At 52.5% G+C, this 22,632-nt stretch overlaps 1 protein-coding gene across 1 annotated transcript in view; it reads right to left on the bottom strand.

Annotated features, from left to right (window-relative positions):
- The window catches only part of LOC138351036 (galactoside alpha-(1,2)-fucosyltransferase 2-like), a 423,912-nt gene that overhangs the window by 187,410 nt on the left and 213,870 nt on the right, over positions 1-22,632 (bottom strand). The gene's annotated exons all lie outside the window — the stretch shown is intronic.

Genomic DNA, 22,632 nt, shown 5'->3' with positions numbered 1-22,632 from the left:
GCTGACACTTAACTATCACCCCAGCTGGCTGACACTCTTCTATCACCCCAGCTGGCTGAAACTCTATTATCACTGCAAATAACTGACACTCAACTATCACCTTAGCCGGCTGACACTCTATCAGCCCAGCTGGATGAAACTCTATTATCACCCTACATAACTGACACTGTACTATCACCCCAGCTGACTAAGACCCTACCATCATCCCAGTTGGCTGACACACTACTATCACCCAAGCTGGCTGACACACTACTATCACCCCAGCTGGCTGACACTCTACTATCACCCCAGCTGGCTGACACTCTCCTACCACCCTAGCTGGCTGACACACTACTATAACCCCAGCTGGCTGACATTCTATTATCACCCAGCTGGCTGACACTCTACTATCACCGCCGCTGGCTGACACTCTACTATTACCCCAACTGGCTGACACCCTACTATCACCCCAGCTGGCTGACACTCTACCATAACCCCAGCTGGCTGACACCCTACAATCATCTCAGCTGGCTGACACTTAGCATAACCCCAGCTGGCTGACACTCTACTATAACCCCAGCTGGCTGACACTCTACTATCACCCCCAGCTGGCTGACACTCTAATATAACCCAAGCTGGCTAATGCTCTACTATCACCTCAGCAAGCTGACACTCTGCTATCACCCCAGCTGGCTGACACTCTACTATAACCCCAGCTTTCTGACACTCTACAATCACCCAGCTGGCTGACACCCTACTATCACCCCAGCTGATGGCTGACACTCTACTATCACCCAGCTGGCTGACACCCTATTATCACCCAGACATTATACACTCTACTATCACCCAGCTGGCTGACACCCTACTATCACCCAGCTGGCTGACACTCTACTATCACTCAGCTGGCTGACACACTAATATCACCCCTGCTGGCTGACACTCTACTACCACCACAGCTGGGTGAAACTCTATTATCACCCAGTTGGCTGACACTCTACTATCACCCACCTGGCTTACACTCTACTATCACCCAGCTGGCTGACACTCTACTATCACCCCAGCTGGCTGACACACTACTATCACCCCAGCTGGATGACACTCTACTATCACCCCAGCTGGCTGACACTCTCCTACCACACTAGCTGGCTGACACACTACTATAACCCCAGCTGGCTGACATTCTATTATCACCCAGCTGGCTGACACTCTACTATCACCGCCGCTGGCTTACACTCTACTATTACCCCAGCTGGCTGACACCCTACTATCACCCCAGCTGGCTGACACTCTACCATAACCCCAGCTGGCTGACACCCTACAATCATCTCAGCTGGCTGACACTTAGCATAACCCCAGCTGGCTGACACTCTACTATAACCCCAGCTGACTGACACTCTACTATCACCCCCAGCTGGCTGACACTCTACTATAACCCAAGCTGGCTAATGCTCTACTATCACCTCAGCAAGCTGACACTCTGCTATCACCTCAGCTGGCTGACACTCTACTATAACCCCAGCTTTCTGACACTCTACAATCACCCAGCTGGCTGACACCCTACTATCACCCCAGCTGATGGCTGACACTCTACTATCACCCAGCTGGCTGACACTCTACTATCACCCAGCTGGCTGACACCCTATTATCACCCAGACGGAATACACTCTACTATCACCCAGCTGGCTGACACCCTACTATCACCCAGCTGGCTGACACTCTACTATCACTCAGCTGGCTGACACACTAATATCACCCCTGCTGGCTGACACTCTACTACCACCACAGCTGGCTGAAACTCTATTATCACCCAGTTGGCTGACACTTTACTATCACCCCAGATGGCTGACACCCTACTATCACCCTAGCTGGCTGACACTCTACTATTACCCCAGCTGGCTGGCATTCTACTATCACCCCAGCTGGCTGACACTCTACTATTACCCTAGCTGGCTGACACTCTAATATCACCCTGCGTGCTGACACCCTACTATCACCCCAGCTGGCTAACACTCTACTATCACCAAAGCTGGCTGACACCCTACTATCACCCTAGCTGGGTGACACTCTACTATCACCCAAGCTGGCTGACACACTAATATCACCCCAGCTGGCTGACACCCTACTATCACCCCAGCTGGCTGACACCCTACTACTACCCCAGCTCGCTGACACTCTACTTTCGCCCAGCTGGCTGACACTCTACTATCACCCAGCTGGCTGAAACTCTATTATCACCCTAGCTGGCTGACACTCTACTCTCACCCAGCTGACTGACACTCTACTATCACCCAGCTGGCTGACACTTAACTATCACCCCAGCTGGATGACACTCTTCTATCACCCCAGCGGGCTGAAACTCTATTATCACCCTAAATAACTGACACTCAACTATCACCCCTGCGGGCTGACACTCTATCAACCCAGCTGGCTGAAACTCTATTATCACCCCAAATAACTGACACTTTACTATCACCCCACCTGGCTGACACTATCAGCCCAGCTGGCTGACACTCTACCATCACCCACATAAATTACACTCTACTATCACCCAGCTGGCGGACACTCTACTATCACCCCAGCTGGCTGACACTCTACTATCACCCCAGCTGGCTGACACACTACTCTCACCCAAGCTGGCTGACACACTACTATCACCCCAGCTGGCGGACACTACTATCACCCCAGCAGGCTGACACTCTATTATCACCCCAGCTGGCTGACACTCTACTATCACCCCAGCTGGCTGACACCCTCTCATCATCCCAGCTGGCTGACACACTACTATCACCCATGCTGGCTGACACACTACTATCACCCCAGCTGGCTGACACTTTACTATCACCCCAGCTGGCTGACACTCTCCTACCACCCTAGCTAGCTGACACCATACTATCACCCTAGCTGGCTGACACCCTACTATCACCCTAGCTGGCTGACACTCTACTATCACCCAATCTGGATGACACACTAATATCACCCCAGCTGGCTGACACCCTACTATCACCCAAGCTGGCTGACACCCTACTATTACCCCAGCTGGCTGACACTCTACTCCCACCCTAGCTGGCTGAAACTCTATTATCACCCAGCTGGCTGACACCCTACTATCACCGAGCTGGCTGACACTATACTATCATTCAGCTGGCTGACACCCTACTATCACCCCAACTGGCTGACAATCTATTATCACCCAGTTGGCTGACACTCTACTATCACCCTAGCTGGCTGACACTCTACTATCACCCCAGCTGGCTGACACTCTACTACCACCCTGCTGGCTGACACTCTACTATTACTCCAGCTGGCTGACACTCTACTATCACCCCAGCTGGCTGACACTCTACTATTACCCCAGCTGGCTGACACTCTACAATCACTCTGCTGGCTGACACCCAACTATCACCCCAGCTGGCTAACACTCTACTATAACCAAAGCTGGCTGACATCCTACTGTCTCCCTAGCTGGCTGACACTCTACTATTACCCCAGCTGGCTGACGCTCTACTATCACCCTGCTGGCTGACACTCTACTATTACCCCAGCTGACTGACACTCTACTATCGCCCCAGCTGGTTGACACTCTACTATTACCCCAGCTGGCTGACACTCTACTATTGCCCCAGCTGGCTGACACTCTACTATTACCCCAGCTGGCTGACACTCTACAATCACCCTGCTGGCTGACACCCTACTAACACCCCAGCTTGCTAACACTATACTATAACCAAAGCTGGCTGACTATCTACTATCACCCCACCTGGCTGACACTCTACTATCACTCAATCTGGCTGACACACTAATATCACCCTAGCTGGCTGACACCCTACTATCACCCCAGCTGGCAGACACCCTACTATTACCCCAGCTGGCTGACACTCTACTTTCACCCAGCTGGCTGACACTCTACTATCACCCAGCTGGCTGACACTCTACTATCACCCAGCTGGCTGACACTCTACCATCACCCCATATGGCTGAAACTCTATTATCACACCAGCTGGCTGACACTCTACTATGACCCAGCTGGCTGACACTCTACTATCACCCAGCTGGCTGACACTTAACTATCGCCCCAGCTGGCTGACACTCAACTATCACCCCAGCTGGCTGAAACTCTATTATCACCCCAAATAACTGATATTCTACTATCACCCCCAGCTGGCTGACACCCTACTATCACCCCAGCTGGCTGACACTCTACCATCACTCCAGCTGGCTGACACTCTACTATCACCCCCAGCTGGCTGACACTCTACTATAACCCCAGCTGGCTAACACTCTACTATCACCCCAGCTAGCTGACACTAAACTATCACCCCAACTGGCTGACACTCTACTATAACCCCAGCTTTCTGACACTCTACTATCACCCAGCTGGCTGACACCCTACTATCACCTCAGCTGAGGGCTGACACTCTACTATCACCCAGCTGGCTGACACTCTACTATCACCCAGCTGGCTGACACCCTATTAATACCCAGCTGGCATACACTCTACTATCACCCAGCTGGCTGACACCCTACTATCACCGAGCTGGCTGACACTCCTCTATCAATCAGCTGGCTGACACCCTACTATCACCCCATCTGACTGACACTCTACTACCACCCCAGCTGGCTTAAACTCTATTATCACCTAGTTGGCTGACACTCTACTATCACCCTAGCTAGCTGACACCATACTATCACCCTAGCTGGCTGACACCCTACTATCACCCTAGCTGGCTGACACTCTACTATCACCCAATCTGGCTGACACACTAATATCACCCCAGCTGGCTGACACCCTACTATCACCTAAGCTGGCTGACACCCTACTATTACCCCAGCTGGCTGACACTCTACTACCACCCTAGCTGGCTGAAACTCTATTATCACCCAGCTGGCTGACACCCCACTATCACCGAGCTGGCTGACACTATTATCATTCTGCTGGCTGACACCCTACGATCACCCCAACTGGCTGACACTCTATTATCACCCAGTTGGCTGACACTCTACTATCACCCTAGCTGGCTGACACCCTACTATCACCTTAGCTGGTTGACACTCTACTATCACCCTGCTGGCTGACACTCTACTATTACTCCAGCTGGCTGACACTCTACTATCACCCCAGCTGGCTGACACTCTACTATTACCCCAGCTGGCTGACACTCTACAATCACCCTGCTGGCTGACACCCTACTATCACCCCAGCTGGCTAACACTACTATAACCAAAGCTGGCTGACACCCTACTATCACCCTAGCTGGCTGACACTCTACTATTACCCCAGCTGGCTGACACTCTACTATCACCCTGCTCGCTGACACTCTACTATTAACCCAGCTGGCTGACACTCTACTATTACCCCAGCTGGCTGACACTCTACTATCACCCTGCTGGCTGACACTCTACTATTACCCCAGCTGGCTGACACTCTACTATCGCCCCAGCTGGTTGACACTCTACTATTACCCCAGCTGGCTGACACTCTACTATCACCCTGATGCCTGACACTCTACTATTACTCCAGCTGGCTGACACTCTACTATCACCCCAGCTGGCTGACACTCTACTATTACCCCAGCTGGCTGACACTCTTCAATCACCCTGCTGGCTGACACCCTACTATCACCCCAGCTGGCTAACACTCTACTATAACCGAAGCTGGCTGACACCCTACTATCACCCTAGCTGGCTGACACTCTACTATCACCCAATCTGGCTAACACACTAATATCACCCCAGCTGGCTGACACCCTACTATCACCCCAGCTGGCTGACACCCTACTATTACCCCAGCTGGCTGACACTCTACTATCACCCAGCTGGCTGACACTCTACTATCACCCCAGATGGCTGAAACTCTATTATCACCCCAGCTGGCTTACACTCTACTATCACCCAGCTGGCTGACACTTTACTATCACCCAGCTGGCTGACACTTAACTGTTACCCCAGTTGGCTGACACTCTACTATCACCCCAGCTAGCTGAAACTCTATTATCACCCCAAATAACTGACAATCTACTATCACCCCAGCTGGCTGACACTCTACTATCACCCCAGCTGACTGACACTCTACTATCACCCCGGCTGGCTAACACTCTTCTATCACCCTAGATGGCTGACACTCTACTATCACCCTAGCTGGCTGACACTCTACTATCACCCCAGCTGGCTGACACTCTATCAGCCCAGATGGCTGACACTCTACTATCACCCACCTGGCTGACACTCTACTATCACCCAGTTGGCTGACACCCTACTATCACCCCAGCTGGCTAACACCCTACCATCAGCCCAGCTGGCTGACACTCTACTATCATCCCAGCTGACTGACACCCTACTATCACCCCAGCTGGCTGACACTGTACTATCACCCCAGCTGACTGACTGTACTATCACCCTAGCTGGCTTACACCATACTATCACCCTAGCTGGCTGACACTCTACTAACACCCAGCTGGCTGACACTCTACTATCACACTAGCCGGCAGACACCCTACTATCACTCCTTGTTGGCTGCGACTCTAGTAACACCCCAACTGGCTGACACTCTACTATCACCCCAGCTGACTGACACTCTACATTCAGCCTTGCTTGCTGACACTCTACTATCACCCCAGTTGGCTGACACTCTACGATCACCCTAGCTGACTGACACTCTACTAACCCCCAGCTGGTTGACACACTACTGTCACCCTAGCCTGCCGACACCCTACTATCACCCCTAGTTGGCTGACACTCTACTATCACCCAGCTGGCTGACACCCTACTATCACCCTAGCTGGCTGACACTCTACTATTACCCCCAGCTGGCTGACACTCTACTATCACCCTGCTGGCTAACACTCTACTATTACCCCAGCTGGCTGACACTCTACAATCACCCTGCTGGCTGACACCCTACTATCACCCCAGCTGGCTAACACTCTACTATAACCAAAGCTGGCTGACACCCTACTATCACCCCAGCTGGCTGAAACTCTACTATCACCCAATCTGGCTGACACACTAATATCACCCCAGCAGGCTGACACCCTACTATCACCCCAGCTGGCTGACACCCTACTATTACCCCAGCTGGCTGACACTACTTTCACGCAGCTGGCTGACACTCTACTATCACCCAGCTGGCTGACACTCTACTATCACCCAGCTAGCTGACACTCTACTATCACCCCAGATGGCTGAAACTCTATTACCACCCCAGCTAGCTGACACTCTACTATCACCCTGCTGGCTGACACCCTACTATCACCCCTGCTGGCTAACACTCTACTATAACCAAAGCTATCTGACACCCTACTCTCTCCCTAGCTGGCTGACACTCTACTATTACCCCAGCTGGCTGACACTTTACTATCACCCTGCAGGCTGACACTCTACTATTACCCCAGCTGGCTGACACTCTACTATCGTCCCTGCTGGTTGACACTCTACTATTACCCCAGCTGGCTGACACTCTACTATCACCCTGCTGCCTGACACTCTACTATCACCCAGCTGGCTGACACTTAACTGTTACCCCAGTTGGCTGACACTCTACTATCACCCCAGCTAGCTGAAACTCTATTATCACCCCAAATAACTGACAATCTACTATCACCCCAGCTGGCTGACACTCTACTATCACCCCTGCTGACTGACACTCTACTATCACCCCGGCTGGCTAACACTCTTCTATCACCCTAGATGGCTGATACTCTACTATCACCCTAGCTGGCTGACACTCTACTATCCCCCCAGCTGGCTGACACTATCAGCCCAGCTGGCTGACACTCTACTATCACCCACCTGGCTGACACTCTACTATCACCCAGTTGGCTGACACCCTACTATCACCCCAGCTGGCTAACACCCTACCATAACCCCAGCTGGCTGATACTCTACTATCATCCCAGCTGACTGACACCCTACTATCACCCCAGCTGGCTGACACTCTACTATCACCCCAGCTGATTGACTGTACTATCACCCTAGCTGGCTTACACCATACTATCACCCCCGTCTGGCTAACACTCTTCTATCACCCTAGCTGGCTGACACTCTACTATCACACTAGCCGGCAGACACCCTACTATCACCCCTTGTTGGCTGACACTCTAGTAACACCCCAGCTGGCTGACACTCTACTATCACCCAGCTGGCTGACACTCTACTATCACCCAGCTGGCTGACACTCTACTATCACCCCAAATGGCTGAAACTCTATTATCACCCCAGCTAGCTGACACTCTACTATCACCCAGCTGGCTGACACTCTACTATCACCCAGCTGGCTGACACTTAACTATCACCCCAGCTGGCTGATACTCAACTATCACCCCAGCTGGCTGAAGCTGTATTATCACCCCATATAACTGACATTCTACTATCACCCCCAGCTGGCTGACACCCTACTATCACCCCAACTGGCTGACACTCTACTATCACTCTAGCTAGCTGACAGTCTACTATAACCCCAGCTGGCAGACACTCTACTATAACCCCCAGCTGGCTGACACTCTACTATAACCCCAGCTGGATAACACTCTACTATCAACCCAGCTAGCTGACACTCTACTATCATCCCAGCTGGCTGACACTCTACTATAACCCCAGCTTTCTGACACTCTACTATCACCCAGCTGGCTGACACCCTACTATCACCCCAGCTGAGGGCTGACACTCTACTATCACCCAGCTGGCTGACACTCTGCTATCACCTAGCTGGCTGACACCCTATTAATACCCAGCTGGCATACACTCTACTATCACCCAGCTGGCTGACACACTACTATCACCGAGCTGGCTGACACTCTTCTATCACTCAGCTGGCTGACACCCTACTATCACCCCAGCTGGCTGACACTCTACTACCACCCCAGCTGGCTGAAACTCTATTATCACCCAGTTGGCTGACACTCTACTATCACCCTAGCTGGCTGACACCCTACTATCACCCTAGCTGGCTGACACCCTACTATCACCTTAGCTGGGTGACACTCTACTATCACCCAATCTGGCTGACACACTAATATCACCCCAGCTGGCTGACACCCTACTATCACCCAAGCTGGCTGACACCCTACTATTACCCCGGCTGGCTGACACTCTACTACCACCCTAGCTGGCTGAAACTCTATTATCACCCAGCTGGCTGACACCCTACTATCACCGAGCTGGCTGACACTCTACTATCACTCAGCTGGCTGACACCCTACTATCACCCCAGCTGGCAGACACACTATTATCACCCAGTTGGCTGACACTCTACTATCACCCTAGCTGGCTGACACTCTACTATCACCCCAGCTAGCTGCAACTCTATTATCACCCCAAATAACTGACAATCTACTATCACCCCAGCTGGCTAACACTCTACTATCACCCCAGCTGACTGACACTCTACTATCACCGCGGCTGGCTAACACTCTTCTATCACCCTAGATGGCTGACACTCTACTATCACCCTAGTTGGCTGACATTCTACTATCACCCCAGCTGGCTGACACTCTATCAGCCCAGCTGGCTGACACTCTACTATCACCCACCTGGCTGACACTCTACTATTACCCCAGCTGGCTAGCACCCTACCATCACCCCAGCTGGCTGACACTATACTATCACCCCAGCTGGCTGACACTCTACTATCACCCCAGCTGACTGACACTCTACTATCACCCCAGCTGGCTGACACTCTACTATCACCGCGACTAGCTGACACTCTACTATCACCTTAGCTGACTGACACTCTACTATCACCCTAGCAGGCTGACACTCTACTATCATCCCAGCTGGCTGGCACCCTACTATCACCCCAGCTGGCTGACACTCTACTATCACCCCAGCTGGCTGACACCCTACTATCACCCCAGCTGGCTGATACTCTACTATCACTATAGCTGGCTGACACCGTACTATCACCGCAGCTGGCTGACACCCTATTATAACCCCAGCTGGCTGACACTCTACTATAACCCCAAATGGCTATCACTCTATTGTCACCCCAGCTGGCTGACACTCTACTATACCCCCAGCTGGCTGACACTCTACTATAACCCCAGCTGGCTAACACTCTAATATCACCCCAGCTGGCTGACACCCTACTATCACCCCAGCTAGCTGACACCCTACTATCACCCCAGCTGGCTGACACTCTACTACAACCCCAGCTGGCTGACACCCTACTATTACCCAGCTGGCTGACACCCTACTATCACCCCAGCTGGCTGACACTCTACTATCACCCAGCTGGCTGACACCCTACTATCACCCCAGTTGGCTGACACTCTACTATCTTCCCAGCTGGCTGCAGTCTACTATAACCCCAGCTGGCTGACACTTTACTTTCACCCCAGCTGGCTAACACTCTACTATAACCCCACCTGACTAACACTCTACTATCACCCCAGCTGGCTGACACTCTACTATCACCCCAGCTGGCTGACACTCTACCAACACCCCAGCTGGCTGACACTCTACTATAACCCCATCTGGCTGACACACTACTATCACCCAAGCTAGCTGACACACTACTATCACCCCAGGTGGCTGACACTCTCCTACCACCCTAGCTGGCTGACACCCTACTATCATCCCAGCTGGCTGACCCCCTATTATCATCCCAGCTGACTGACGCCCTACTGTTACCCCAGCTAGCTGACACTCTACTATCACCCCAGCTGGCTGACACCCTACTATCATCCCAGCTGACTGACACCCTACTATCACCCCAGCTGGCTGACACTCTACTATCACCCCAGCTGACTGACTCTGTACTTTCACCCTAGCTGGCTTACACCATACTATAACCCCCGTCTGGCTAACACTCTTCTATCACCCTAGCTGGCTGACACTCTACTAACACCCAGCTGGCTGACACTCTACCATCACCCTAGCCGGCAGACACGCTACTGTCACCCCTTGTTGGCTGACACTCTAGTAACACCCCAACTGGATGACACTCTACTATAACCCTAGCTGGTTAACACTCTACTATCACCCCAGCTGGCTGACACCGTACTATCACCCCAGCTAGCTGACACCCTACTATCACCCCAGCTGGCTGACACTCTACTATAACCCCAGCTGGCTGACACCCTACTCTTACCCCAGCTTGCTGACACCCTACTATCACCTCAGCTGGCTGACACTCTACTATCAACCAGCTGGCTGACACCCTACTATCACCCCAGCTGGCTGAAACTCTACTATCACCCAATCTGGCTGACACACTAATATCACCCCAGCAGGCTGACACCCTACTATCACCCCAGCTGGCTGACACCCTACTATTACCCCAGCTGGCTGACACTCTACTTTCACGCAGCTGGCTGACACTCTACTATCACCCAGCTGGCTGACACTCTACTATCACCCAGCTAGCTGACACTCTACTATCACCCCAGATGGCTGAAACTCTATTACCACCCCAGCTAGCTGACACTCTACTATCACCCTGCTGGCTGACACCCTACTATCACCCCTGCTGGCTAACACTCTACTATAACCAAAGCTATCTGACACCCTACTCTCTCCCTAGCTGGCTGACACTCTACTATTACCCCAGCTGGCTGACACTTTACTATCACCCTGCAGGCTGACACTCTACTATTACCCCAGCTGGCTGACACTCTACTATCGTCCCAGCTGGTTGACACTCTACTATTACCCCAGCTGGCTGACACTCTACTATCACCCTGCTGCCTGACACTCTACTATTACTCCAGCTGGCTGACACTCTACTACCACCCCAGCTGGCTGACACTCTACTACTACCCCAGCTGGCTGACACTCTACAATCACCCTGCTGGCTGACACCCTACTATCACCCCAGCTGGCTAACACTCTACTATAACCAAAGCTGGCTGACACCCTACTATCACCCTAGCTGGCTGACACTCTACTATCACCCAATCTGGCTAACACACTAATATCACCCCAGCTGGCTGACACCCTACTATCACCCCAGCTGGCTGACACCCTACTATTACCCCAGATGGCTGACACTCTACTATCACCCAGCTGGCTGACACTCTACTATCACCCAGCTGGCTGACACTTTACTATCACCCAGCTGGCTGACACTTAACTGTTACCCCAGTTGGCTGACACTCTATTATCACCCCAAATAACTGACAAATCTACTATCACCCCAGCTGGCTGACACTCTATTATCACCCCAAATAACTGACAAATCTACTATCACCCCAGCTGGCTGACACTCTACTATCACCCCTGCTGACTGACACTCTACTATCACCCCGGCTGGCTAACACTCTTCTATCACCCTAGATGGCTGATACTCTACTATCACCCTAGCTGGCTGACACTCTACTATCCCCCCAGCTGGCTGACACTCTCAGCCCAGCTGGCTGACACTCTACTATCACCCACCTGGCTGACACTCTACTATCACCCAGTTGGCTGACACCCTACTATCACCCCAGCTGCCTAACACCCTACCATAACCCCAGCTGGCTGATACTCTACTATCATCCCAGCTGACTGACACCCTACTATCACCCCAGCTGGCTGACACTCTACTATCACCCCAGCTGATTGACTGTACTATCACCCTAGCTGGCTTACACCATACTATCACCCCCGTCTGGCTAACACTCTTCTATCACCCTAGCTGGCTGACACTCTACTAACACCCAGCTGGCTGACACTCTACTATCACACTAGCCGGCAGACACCCTACTATCACCCCTTGTTGGCTGACACTCTAGTAACACCCCAGCTGGCTGACACTCTACTATCACCCAGCTGGCTGACACTCTACTATCACCCAGCTGGCTGACACTCTACTATTACCCCAAATGGCTGAAACTCTATTATCACCCCAGCTAGCTGACACTCTACTATCACCCAGCTGGCTGACACTCTACTATCACCCAGCTGGCTGACACTTAACTATCACCCCAGCTGGCTGATACTCAACTATCACCCCAGCTGGCTGAAGCTGTATTATCACCCCATATAACTGACATTCTACTATCACCCCCAGCTGGCTGACACCCTACTATCACCCCAACTGGCTGACACACTACTATCACTCTAGCTAGCTGACAGTCTACTATAACCCCAGCTGGCAGACACTCTACTATAACCCCCAGCTGGCTGACACTCTACTATAACCCCAGCTGGATAACACTCTACTATCACCCCAGCTAGCTGACACTCTACTATCATCCCAGCTGGCTGACACTCTACTATAACCCCAGCTTTCTGACACTCTACTATCACCCAGCTGGCTGACACCCTACTATCACCCCAGCTGAGGGCTGACACTCTACTATCACCCAGCTGGCTGACACTCTGCTATCACCTAGCTGGCTGACACCCTATTAATACCCAGCTGGCATACACTCTACTATCACCCAGCTGGCTGACACACTACTATCACCGAGCTGGCTGACACTCTTCTATCACTCAGCTGGCTGACACCCTACTATCACCCCAGCTGGCTGACACTCTACTACCACCCCAGCTGGCTGAAACTCTATTATCACCCAGTTGGCTGACACTCTACTATCACCCTAGCTGGCTGACACCCTACTATCACCCTATCTGGCTGACACCCTACTATCACCTTAGCTGGGTGACACTCTACTATCACCCAATCTGGCTGACACACTAATATCACCCCAGCTGGCTGACACCCTACTATCACCCAAGCTGGCTGACACCCTACTATCACCCCAGCTGGCTGACACTCTACTACCACCCTAGCTGGCTGAAACTCTATTATCACCCAGCTGGCTGACACCCTACTATCACCGAGCTGGCTGACACTCTACTATCACTCAGCTGGCTGACACCCTACTATCACCCCAGCTGGCAGACACTCTATTATCACCCAGTTGGCTGACACTCTACTATCACCCTAGCTGGCTGACACCCTAATATCACCCAGCTGGCTGACACCCTACAATCACCCCAGCTGGCTGACACCCTACTATTACCCCAGCTGCATGACACTCTACAATCACCCAGCTGGCTGACACTCTACTATCACCCCAGATGGCTGAAACTCTATTATCACCCCAGCTGGCTGACACTCTACTATCACCCAGCTGGCTGACACTTAACTGTCACCCAACTGGCTGACACTCTACTATCACCCCAGCTAGCTGCAACTCTATTATCACCCCAAATAACTGACAATCTACTATCACCCCAGCTGGCTAACACTCTACTATCACCCCAGCTGACTGACACTCTACTATCACCGCGGCTGGCTAACACTCTTCTATCACCCTAGATGGCTGACACTCTACTATCACCCTAGTTGGCTGACATTCTACTATCACCCCAGCTGGCTGACACTCTATCAGCCCAACTGGCTGACACTCTACTATCACCCACCTGGCTGACACTCTACTATTACCCCAGCTGGCTAACACCCTACCATCACCCCAGCTAGCTGACACTATACTATCACCCCAGCTGGCTGACACTCTACTATCACCCCAGCTGACTGACACTCTACTATCACCCCAGCTGGCTGACACTCTACTATCACCGCGACTAGCTGACACTCTACTATCACCTTAGCTGACTGACACTCTACTATCACCCTAGCAGGCTGACACTCTACTATCATCCCAGCTGGCTGGCACCCTACTATCACCCCAGCTGGCTGACACTCTACTATCACCCCAGCTGGCTGACACCCTACTATCACCCCAGCTGGCTGACACCCTATTATAACCCCAGCTGGCTGACACTCTACTATAACCCCAGATGGCTATCACTCTATTGTCACCCCAGCTGGCTGACACTCTACTATACCCCCAGCTGGCTGACACTCTACTATAACCCCAGCTGGCTAACACTCTAATATCACCCCAGCTGGCTGACACCCTACTATCACCCCAGCTAGCTGACACCCTACTATCACCCCAGCTGGCTGACACTCTACTACAACCCCAGCTGGCTGACACCCTACTATTACCCAGCTGGCTGACACCCTACTATCACCCCAGCTGGCTGACACTCTACTATCACCCAGCTGGCTGACACCCTACTATCACCCCAGTTGGCTGACACTCTACTATCTCCCCAGCTGGCTGCAGTCTACTATAACCCCAGCTGGCTGACACTCTACTTTCACCCCAGCTGGCTGACACTCTACTATAACCCCACCTGACTAACACTCTACTATCACCCCAGCTGGCTGACACTCTACTATCACCCCAGCTGGCTGACACTCTACCAACACCCCAGCTGGCTGACACTCTACTATAACCCCATCTGGCTGACACACTACTATCACCCAAGCTAGCTGACACACTACTATCACCCCAGGTGGCTGACACTCTCCTACCACCCTAGCTGGCTGACACCCTACTATCATCCCAGCTGGCTGACCCCCTATTATCATCCCAGCTGACTGACGCCCTACTGTTACCCCAGCTGGCTGACACTCTACTATCACCCCAGCTGGCTGACACCCTACTATCATCCCAGCTGACTGACACCCTACTATCACCCCAGCTGGCTGACACTCTACTATCACCCCAGCTGACTGACTCTGTACTTTCACCCTAGCTGGCTTACACCATACTATAACCCCCGTCTGGCTAACACTCTTCTATCACCCTAGCTGGCTGACACTCTACTAACACCCAGCTGGCTGACACTCTACCATCACCCTAGCCGGCAGACACCCTACTGTCACCCCTTGTTGGCTGACACTCTAGTAACACCCCAACTGGATGACACTCTACTATAACCCTAGCTGGCTAACACTCTACTATCACCCCAGCTGGCTGACACCGTACTATCACCCCAGCTAGCTGACACCCTACTATCACCCCAGCTGGCTGACACTCTACTATAACCCCAGCTGGCTGACACCCTACTATTACCCCAGCTTGCTGACACCCTACTATCACCTCAGCTGGCTGACACTCTACTATCAACCAGCTGGCTGACACGCTACTATCACCCCAGTTGGCTGACACACTACTATCTCCCCAGCTGGCTGCACTCTACTATAACCCCAGCTGGCTGACACTTTACCAACACCCCAGCTGGCTGACACTCTACTATAACCCCATCTGGCTGACACTCTACTATCACCCAAGCTAGCTGACACCCTACTATTACCCCAGGTGGCTGACACTCTCCTACCACCCTAGCTGGCTGACACCCTACTATCACCCCAGCTGGCTAACACCCTAGTATCATCCCAGCTGACTGACGCCCTACTGTTACCCCTGCTGGCTGACACTCTACTATCACCCCAGCTGGCTGACACCCTACTATCATCCCAGCTGACTGACACCCTACTATCACCGCAGCTGACTGACTCTGTACTATCACCCTAGCTGGCTTACACCTTACTATCACCCCCGTCTGGCTAACACTCTTCCATCACCCTAGCTGGCTGACACTCTACTAACACCCAAGTGGCTGACACTCTACTATCACCCTAGCCGGCAGTAACCCTACTATCACCCCTTGTTGGCTGACACTCTAGTAACACCCCAACTGGCTGACACTCTACTATCACCCCAGCTGACTGACACACTACTATCACCCTTGCTTGCTGACACCCTACTATCACCCCAGCTGGCTGACACTCTACGATCACCCTAGGTGGCTGACACTCTACTAACACCCAGCTGGCTGACAGTCTACTATCACCCTAGCCGGCCAACACCCTAATATCACCCCTAGTTGGCTGACACTACTATCACCCTGCTGGCTGACACCCTACTATCACCCAGTTGGCTGACACTCTACTATAACCCAGCTGGCTGACACTCTACTATCACCCAGCTGGCTGACCCCCTATTATCACCCAGCTGGCATACACTCTACTATCACTCAGCTGGCTGACACCCTACTATCACCGAGCTGGCTGACACTTTACTATCACTCAGCTGGCTGACACCCTACTACCACCCCAGCTGGTTGATACTCTACTACCACCCCAGCTGGCTGAAACTCTATTATCACCCAGTAGGCTGACACTCTACTATCACCCCAGCTTGCTGACACCCTACTATCACCCCAGCTGGATAACACCCTAACATCACCCCAGCTGGCTGACACACTACTATCACCCAAGCTGGCTGACACACTACTATCACCCCAGCTGGCTGACACTCTACAATCACCCCAGCTGGCTGACACTCTACTATCACCCCAGCTGACTGACACCATACTATCACCCTAGCTGGCTGACACCCTACTATCACCCCAGCTGGCTGACACTCTACTATCACCATAACTTGCTGACACCCTACAATCACCGCAGCTGGCTGACACCCTATTATCCCCCCAGCTGGCTGACAATCTACTATCACCCCAGCTGGCTGACACTCTACTATAACCCCAGCTGGCTAACACTCTATTGTCACCCCAGCTGGCTGACACTCTACTATCACCCCAGATGGCTGACACTCTACTATAACCCCAGCTGGCTAACACTCTACTATCACCCCAGCTGGCTGACACCCTACTATCACCCCAGTCTGCTGACACCCTGCTATCACCCCAGCTGGCTGACACTCTACTATAACCGCAGCTGGCTGACACCCTACTATTACCCCAGCTGGCTGACACCCTACTATCACCCCAGCTGGCTGACACTCTACTATCACTCAGCTGGCTGATACCCGACTATCACCCAAGCTGGCTGACACTCTACTATCACCCCAGCTGGCTCACACTCTACTATAACCCCAGCTGGCTGACACTCTACTATCACCCCAGCTGGCTGACACTCTACCAACACCCCAGCTGGCTGACAATCTACTATAACCCCAGCTAGCTGGCACTCTACTATCACCCAAGCTAGCTGATACCCTACTATCACCCCAGCTGGCGGACACTGTCCTACCACCCTAGCTGGCTGACACCCTACTATCACCCCACCTGGGTGACACCCTACTATCACCCCAGCTGGGTGACACTCTACTAACACCCTAACTGGCTGGCATCCTACTATCCCCCCTCCTGGCTGACATTCTACTATCACCCCAGCTGGCTAACACCCTACTATCATCAGAGCTGGCTGATACCCTACTATCACCCTAGCTAGCTGACACTCTACTAGCACCCCAGCTGGCTGACACCCTACTATAACCTCAGATGGCTGACACTCTACAATCACCCCAGCTGGCTGACACCCTAATATCACCCCAGCTGGCTGACACTCTCCTACCACCCTAGCTGACTGACACCCTACTATCACCCCAGCTGGGTGACACTCTACTATCACCCTAGCTGGCTGACACTCTACTATCACCCCAGCTGGCTAACACCCTACTATCATCAGAGCTGGCTGATACCCTACTATCACCCTAGCTAGCTGACACTCTACTATCACCCTAACTGGCTGACACCCTACTATAACCCCAGCTGGGTGACACTCTACTATCACCCTAGCTGGCTGACACTCTACTATTACCCCAGCTGGCTGACACCCTACTATCACCCCAGCTGGCTGACACCCTGCTATCACCCCAGCTGGCTGATACTCTACTATCATCCTAGCTGGTTGACACCCTACTATCACCCGAGCTTGCTGACACCCTAATATCACCCCAGCTTGCTGACACTCTACTATAACCCCAGCTGGCTGACACCCTACTATCACCCCAGCTGGCTGACACCCTACTTTAACCCCAGCTGGCTGACACCCAACTATCCCTCCAGCTGGCTGACACTCTACTATCACCCTAGCTGGCTGACACTCAACTATCACCCAAGCTGGCTAACACCCTACTATCACCCCAGATGGCTGACACCCTATTATCATCCCAGCTCACTGACGCCCTACTGTTACCCCAGCTGGCTGACACTCTACTATCACCCCAGCTGGCTGACACCCTACTATCACCCCAGCTGACTGACACCCTACTATCACCATAGCTGGCTGACACTCTACTATCACCCCAGCTGACTGACTCTGTACTATCACCCTAGCTGGCTTACACCATACTATCACCCCCGGCTGGCTAACACTCTTCTATCACCCTAGCTGGCTGACACTCTACTATCACTCTAGCTGGCTGACACTCTACTAACACCCAGCAGGCTGACACTCTACTATCATCCTAGCCGGCCGACACCCTACTATCACCCCCAGTTGGCTGACACTCTACTAACACCCCAAATGGCTGACACTCTACTATCACCCCAGCTGACTGACACTCTACTATCACCCTAGCTTGCTGACACCCTACTATCACCCCAGCTGGCTGACACTCTACGATCAACCTAGCTGGCTGACACTCTACTAACACACAGCTGGCTGACACTCTACTATCACCCTAGCCGGCCGACACCCTACTATCACCCCTAGTTGGCTGACACTTTACTATCACCCAGCTGGCTGACACCCTACTATCAGCCAGCTGGCTGACACCCTACTATCACCCCAGCTGGCTGACACTCTACTATCACCCAAGCTGGCTGACACCCTACTATCACCCTAGCTGGCTGACAATCTACTATTACCCCAGCTGGCTGACACTCAACTATCACCCTGCTGGCTGACACTCTACTATTACCCCAGCTGGCTGACACTCTACTATCACCCCAGCTGGCTGACACTCTACTATCACCCCAGCTGGCTGACTCTCTACTATCACCCCAGCTGGCTGACACTCTACAATCACCCCAGCTGGCTAACACCCTACCATCACCCCAGCTGGCTGACACTCTCTTATAACCCCAGCTGGCTGACATTTTATTATCACCCAGCTGGCTGACACTCTACTATCACCCAGCTGGTTGACACTCTACTCTCACCCCAGCTGGCTGACACTTTATTATCACCCCAGCTAACTGACACTCTAATATCACCCCAGCTGGCTGACACTCTACTATAACCCCTGCTGGCTTACATTCTACTATCACCCCAGCTGGCTTACATTCTACTATCACCCCAGCTGGCTGACACTTTATTATCACCCCAGCTAACTGACACTCTAATATCACCCCAGCTGGCTGACACTCTACAGTCACCCCAGTTGACTGACACTCTACTATCACCCAGTTGGCTGACACGCTACTATCACCCCAGCTGGCTGACACTCTACTATCATCCACCTGGCTGACACTCTACTATAACCCCAGCTGGCTGACATTCTACTATCACCCAGCAGGCTGACACTCTACTATCACCCAACTGGCTGACACTCTACTATCACCCAGCAGGCTGACACTCTACTATCACCCACCTGGCTGGCACTCTACTATCACCCAGCAGGCTGACACTCTACTATCACCCAACTGGCTGACACTCTACTATCACCCAGCTGGCTGACACTCTACTATCACCCCAGCTGGCTGACATTCTACTATCACCCCTGCTGGCTGACATTCTACTATCACCCCAGCTGGCTGACACTCTACTATCATCCCAGCTGGCTGACATTCTACTATCACCCCAGCTAACTGACACTCTACTATCACCCCGGCTGGCTGACACTCTACTATCACCCCAGCTGGCTGACACTCTACTATCACCCCGGCTGGCTGACACTCTACTATCACCCCAGCTGGCTGACACTCTACTATCACCCAGCTGGCTGACACCTTACTATCACCCCAGCTGGCTGACACACTGCTACCACCCAAGCTGGCTGAAACACTACTATCACCCCAGCTGGCTGACACTCTACTATCACCCAGTTGTCTGGCACTTTATTATCACCCCAGCTAACTGACACTCTACTATCACCGCAGCTGGCTGACACTCTACTATCACCCAGCTGGTTGACACTCTACTATCAGCGCCGCTGGCTGACACTCTACTATCACCCAGTTGTCTGACACTACTATCACCCAGCTGGCTGACACCCTACTATCACCCCAGCTGGCTGACACCCTACTATCACCCAAGCTGGCTGACACACTACTATCACCCCCTGCTGGCTGACACCCTACAATCACCCCAGCTGGCTGTCACTCTACCATAACCCCAGTTGGCTGACACTCTACTATCACCCCAGCTGGCTGACACTCTACTATCACCCCAGCTAGCTGACACTCTACTATCACCCCAGCTGGCAGACACTCTACTATAACCCCAGCTGGCTGACACTCTACTATCATCCAACTGGCTGACACCCTATTATCACCCAGCTGCCAAACATTCTACTCTCACCCCAGCTGGCTGACACCCTACTATCACCCAAGCTGGCTGACACACTACTATCACCCCCTGCTGGCTGACACCCTACAATCACCCCAGCTGGCTGACACTCTACTATCACCCAAGCTGGCTGACACCCTACTATCACCCTAGCTGGCTGACACTCTACTATTACCCCAGCTGGCTGACACTCTACTATCACCCTGCTGGCTGACATTCTACTATTGCCCCAGCTGGTTGACACTCTACTATCACCCTGCTGGCTGACACCCTACTATCACCCCAGCTGGCAAACACTCTACTGTCACCAAAGCTGGCTGACACTCTACTATCACCCTAGCTGGCTGACACTCTACTATCACCCAAGCTGGCTGACACACTACTATCACCCCAGCTGGCTGACACCCTACTATCACCCCAGCTAGCTAACACGCTACTATCACCACAGCTGGCTGACACTCCACTTTCACCAGCTGGCTGACACTCTACTATCACCCAGCTGGCTGACACTCTACTATCACCCAGCTGGCTGACACTCTACTATCACCCCAGCTGGCTGAAACTCTATTATCACCCCAGCTGGCTGACACTCTACTATCACCCAGCTGCCTGACACTCTACTATCACCCCAGCTGGCTGAAACTCTATTATCACCCTAAATAACTGACACTCTACTATCAGCCCAGCTTGCTGACACTCTATCAGCCCAGCTGGCTGAAACTCTATTATCACCCTAAATAACTGACACTCTACTATCAGCCCAGCTTGCTGACACTCTATCAGCCCAGCTAGCTGACACTCTACTATCACCCAGCTGCCTGACACTCTACTATCACCCCAGCTGGCTGAAACTATTATCACCCTAAATAACTGACATTCTACTATCACCCCAGCTGGCTGACACTCTATCAGCCAAGCTGGCTGACACTCTACTATCACCCAGCTGGCTGACACCCTACAATCACCCCAGCTGGCTAACACCCTACTATCACCCCAGCTGACTGACACCCTACTATCACTCCAGCTGGATGACACCCCACTATCACCCCAGCTGGCTGGCACCCTACGATCACCCCAGCTGGCTGACACCCTACTATCACCCCAGCTGGCTGACACCCTACTATCACCCCAGCTGGCTGACACTCTTCTTTAACTCCAGCTGGCTAACACTCTATTATCACCCCAGCTGGCTGACACTCTACTATCACCCCAGCTGGCTGACACCCTACTATCACCCCAGCTGGCTGACACTCTACTATCACCGTAGCTGGCTGACACTCTACTATCACCCCAGCTGGCTGACACTCTTCTTTAACTCCAGCTGGCTAACACTCTATTATCACCCCAGCTGGCTGACACTCTACTATCATCCCAGCTGGCTGACACTCTACTATAACCCCAGCTGGCTGACACCCTACTATCACCCAGCTGGCTGACACTCTACTATCACCCAGCTGGCTGACACCCTACTATCACCCAGCTGGCTGACACTCTTCTATTAGTATCAGCATTGACTGTGAAGGAAGGGAGACTATGAAGCAAGGGACTCACTGTGA

This window comes from Procambarus clarkii, chromosome 5 (assembly GCF_040958095.1).
Source record: "Procambarus clarkii isolate CNS0578487 chromosome 5, FALCON_Pclarkii_2.0, whole genome shotgun sequence".
Lineage (NCBI taxonomy): Eukaryota > Metazoa > Arthropoda > Malacostraca > Decapoda > Cambaridae > Procambarus > Procambarus clarkii.
The sequence above is the reverse complement of the archived record's forward strand: the minus strand, read 5'-3'. Positions and strand labels throughout refer to the sequence as shown.